Source organism: Ostrea edulis, chromosome 10 (assembly GCF_947568905.1).
Source record: "Ostrea edulis chromosome 10, xbOstEdul1.1, whole genome shotgun sequence".
NCBI classification, from domain to species: Eukaryota; Metazoa; Mollusca; class Bivalvia; order Ostreida; family Ostreidae; genus Ostrea; species Ostrea edulis.
In genome coordinates, this window is record NC_079173.1 from 10,444,767 (window position 1) to 10,449,760 (window position 4,994).

Genomic DNA, 4,994 nt, shown 5'->3' on the forward strand with positions numbered 1-4,994 from the left:
TAAATTATGTTTGTGAAAGACCTAAAACAAGAAATTTACGTATGGCCACTGTCATCGAACAAATTGAATCCAACATTCATTTGTGCAGTTTTCATTTCTTTACCCATGTCAGAATTTTTAATTTGTTCGTTGAATGTGGCCAAACTGAAATTTTGAATCAAAGTTCCAAAATTTGTCATTTTTAGAGAAAAATGTGCAAACGTCACGTGTTATGACATCTACGGCACAGTTATGACGTCACAGAATTAACATTTTGATATGAATATATTTACTACGATGTATATTGACAATATTTAGTGCAATATTTGTTTGTTAAGTTTCAGATAATTTTTCATAAAAATACAGGCCGATTTTGACCTTTCGTGGCTCTAGCTCTTTGAAAATTTTAGGGGAAGAGGGAGCGCTCCGACTGCCCCCCCCCCCCCCCCTTCAATTCCGCCACTGTGTACCAAAAACGGGTTGGCGTTGTTATCAAAACGACTTCAAAGGGAGATTTTAAAGAGGATTCATATTTCCTTCTTTTTTTTTCCTAATAATTTTCCACAATCCGGAAGACAATCCCCTATGGCGAAAATGCAAGTATTTATATTGAATCTTATTGTTAAAATTGTACATGCCCCTGAATGGTCAAAAGTGATGTACAGTGTATAATATACAGGTAGTATAGAAAACACGCAGAGAGAGAGAGAGAGAGAGAGAGAGAGAGAGAGAGCATCATACAGTACAACATTGAATTCTAAAAAAATTGGCATGTGTCATATTTGTACCAATAAATCAAACTTTAGATCCGCTCCGGACAGTATGTAGGAGTTGTCGTTCCCTTTCTGATGCAACAGCTTGAAATAAAACGTGTAATGTATCTATAAATAAAACGGTAGGTATTTAAAAGGAGTAGGTAACGGTATCCAGGTAGTAGTATTTGTACATGTATGACTGCTGAGTACATTATGATTAACATGTAAATTATACGTGTACATTTATACTTCGACGGTGGGAAAATCATGTATTCTGTCTGTTTGTAAATGGAAACACTCCACATGTTTTGAGAATTAAATAGGCCGATAGAATGAGCCTAAGGTAAGTTTCTTATAAGTTATAAGGACAATGTATTATTAAGTTTAGAGTTAAGTTGTGGCGCAGACATGTGTACAGTGTGTACTTTGGAATCGGGGGGCGGATACAGAAATTTATCCAAAGTGGGTTGATAAACAGAACATATATTATATACATATATGTTATATACATTATATATATATATATATATATATATATATATATATATATATTATACATGTACATATTTTCCCCCACCCTCAAAAACAAGGAATTCCTCGCTAGAAATATGGAGTACTGCGAGAAAAATTACATATACCCTCTTGTTCAATTCTTCGGGATATACTCCTGAAGAAATTAGTCGAGTGTACTATACTACAGTGTATATACGTGTGTTACTCTTTACAGTGGCGGATTTAAGGGGGCGCATCCGTCCCCCCCCCCCACTTTAAAATTTTCAAATTTAAAGTAGATCCATCTTCGCTAGCCAAAGGTTTACGAGGGACATAAACCCTTGGCTAGCGAAGATGAGGTAAATCGTGGTCTCTTGTTTTGAAAAATGTAAACGATAGAAGAAGCAATCATTTCTTCCACTCTCGGAGAAATAAATGACAAAATCTTTTTATATTCATTTAATTACTTTTATTGGGATAGCTTACTTTTTTTTTTTTTTTTTTTTTTTTTTTTTTTTACCAAAAACCCTTAAAATTTGCGTAATTTTATTAATTTTGCCTTATCAAAAATGAGAGAAAATAGTAAAAGTGACTGCACGGGAAACTTGTTTTAGATAGCCCCATAAAATCAATAAAATCCAGGAGCTTCCGGGAGTTTTCCCCCTGGGTCTCCACTACGGCTTCGTCCTGGACCCACTGCATAGAGGTCTGAATTAAGGCGGCCCCCAGACCTCCAGCCTCAAAAAGTTGTGCCCCCCCCCCCCAACCGAAATTCCTGGATCCGTCTCTGATTTATTCAATTCATCATTCTATCGACCTGCGAAGGACGATTCGTCTCGTTTTGACAATTTCATAATTTAATATTAATTGTTGGTGTCGTTGGTAATTTTTAGTTAAAGTCAATGATTTGTTTTATTACTAAATGCTATACCGATATTTAATTATTCCAGTAAATTCATTTCATTAATATTTTTGATATTTCTTTTTGCTGACAGGAATATTCAAATGGAACTGTAAAGAAAAATCAAGAACTGGACAAAGGAAGCCATTCTTTAGCATTAAACATGCAATCAATAGCTTGCATAAAAGGAAAAAAAGAGTGATTGAAAAAGCAAATTAAACAAGAAGCCATGAGGAGAAAAAGGAAAAAGAAGCTGCAGAAAAGAATGTGAAAAAAAGAATTGAGGTCGCTTATATCCGACCATAATTTGCTAAAATGGCAGGAGTTCGATCCTGCCAGAAAACCAACCGCAAAAATGGCGACTCCAGTGTTGAAGGCGTATGCCCGGGCTTTGTTGCCCGGGGTAACGTCCTTCTCCCACCTTGCCCGAGACGGTCGTTTCACTTTGGCCTCAAAGATAAGAAACCTCCACGCTGTGGCATTACTTCGTATTTTAGATGATCTCGAGATTGCCATAGAAACGGTGAGATATTCCGAGAAGACCGAAAGAAAGGATGAGCTGCCGACAACGTACTGTAAAAATTTGTTTTTAAAGGACAGAAAGGGGGTGTTTTATCTGATTGTTTATAAAGAGGATTCTGTTTTAGATTTAAAAGTTCTGAAGAAACTAGTTAATGCTTACCGCAATTTCTCTTTCGCAAGTCATAGAGAACTGAAAAATATCATGAAAGTGAATGTTGGCACTCCGTTTTCCTTGTTTTTTAAATCAACTGAAAATGTGAGGGTAGTTTTTGCCCAAAGTCTCGCGCAAGAAACTTCTCTGAACTTTCATCCACTTGATGGACGATTCACAACCCGGATTTCCTATGATGACCTCGAAACATTTATGAAAGCTATTGGCAGAGATTTCATGTTAATAAATATTTAGAACAACTTGATTTTCATTTTTATTAATCTCGCTTGTTTACTTATGTGCATCGTTTTCATAACAACAACAACAACAACAACCCCATTGTATTTGCCAGACCCAATCGGATCACGCGCTCGTCTTTTTCCGTAACTGGTAAGACGAATTCATTTGCGGTTACGGAAATAGCCGAGTAGTTACGATTGTGCCAGACCATAACTACATGTATAACAGTTATTTTTATCCTAACTGCATGTTTAACTATAAATCGAATCGTGGCAGCTGCTAGGAATGGTGCCGTAACTATGAAGACCCATCTCATCTTCACAAGCCAAAGGTTTTCGGCCCACTCCCTGGCCATGGATAGCGGAGTGGACCGAAACCCTCTGGCTTTCGAAGAAGAATCCATAAAAATCTAAAAAATAACAACAGGTAAACATCGTTTTTCGACCTCGTTTCAAGACTCAATGGACCATTTTCAACCCAACAGACTAAAAAGAAAGAAAGAATAACGATAGACGATATCACCATTTTCAAATAGAGGATAAGATGGTTCTTTACATGCGCGGGCAAGAATTTATGGACCATATGGGACGTCAAATTTTAAAACATTATATTCAAATGCTTTTACCCATATTCTAATCAATGTGTATGATGCATGTCAGAGGGTATGGAAAGCGACGCCGGAACGTTAGCGCTTCATGAAAAGCATACCGGCATGATACGTTGCAGTTCATACTCTCATGAAAAAAGTGAATAGGTATTTTATTTTTTTTTTTTATCTAAAGAACTTTGCAAACATGCGTATGTAAATTAATTAAGTTAACAAGTTTGTCCATATTGTAGTCCTGTATTTCATGCTGCGGGACCTTGACCTACTGATACAGAAAATCTTCAAAATAACAGTAATGCTACAATTTGTTACAAATAAGATTCTGAAAGCATCAAGTATATATGCAATATCGAGACGAGTTTGTACTAATTATGACCTCCATAACCAGATCAGGCCTACATTCCAAGATTCTCGATTGGCACCTTCGCTGTAGCCATTTTTGGTATTATCATCACATTTATTTCTTTTGTTATGATATTTATGATTTTCCGGTATTCGGGGTAACCCTTATAGTTGCAGGATCTTAGCTCAATGGAATTAATACAAGTTCAGTCTCCCCATATGAATTATCAACTAATTCATTTAGCGATAACTACTGAACCATGCAATCTCAAATCCAATGCGAAAAGTCTAACCCGTTAACTTTGGTGTATATCGTCCTCAGCATCTAAAAACATTATTTTTAACACACACATTTAATAAATACAATTTTATATTTACAAATATTAAAGTAAAACAAATAATCAATAAAACAATCCATTATCTTAGCAGATTCAACAAGTTAATTTTTTTTTTTTTTTTGGGGGGGGGGGGTGTACTCTGTCCATACCTTTAAAACGACATGGACACGATTTGAACTGAATATTTTCAAACACAACACCCCCCCCCCATTTTTTAATGTTCACAATGTTTCACTAAGGTATTCCTATATTCAACAAAAAGTTTAATGTCAGTTGATGAGTTACAAAATGAGATATAGTTCGCATTATGTAGATATAGTTCTTCTGATGCAGATATGAATAATGCAGACAAACGTCATCACTTTTGAAACGGGGGGGGGGGGGGGGGGGGGGGTTGTACGCACTTTAAATGGGCATGTTGGTTGTTTTGGGTTGTTGTTTTTTTTTTGTTGTTGGTAGAAGTCCTTGCCAACTGTAATGATACATGTATGTAGTCATTTCCACATGATAGTGAGGCAAATGTGAACAATTCGTAGGTTGTGGGTATAATCTACAACGACTGCCTTAAATTTTTTCCCCACCCAACTTCATTTTCATTAATGGTGGTGGTGGTGGTGGTGGGGGGGGGGGTGTCCTCTGCCTTGACTGTCTCAAAAAGATTCTTACC

At 36.4% G+C, this 4,994-nt stretch overlaps 1 long non-coding RNA gene across 1 annotated transcript; it reads left to right on the forward strand.

Moving 5' to 3' along the window:
• The first annotated feature begins 819 nt into the window (after nucleotides 1-819).
• Nucleotides 820-3,060, forward strand: LOC125666781 (uncharacterized). Its single transcript, XR_007366855.2, has 2 exons — nucleotides 820-1,077; nucleotides 2,222-3,060. It is a non-coding gene; the product is annotated as an uncharacterized LOC125666781 (long non-coding RNA).
• The last annotated feature ends 1,934 nt before the right edge of the window (nucleotides 3,061-4,994 follow it).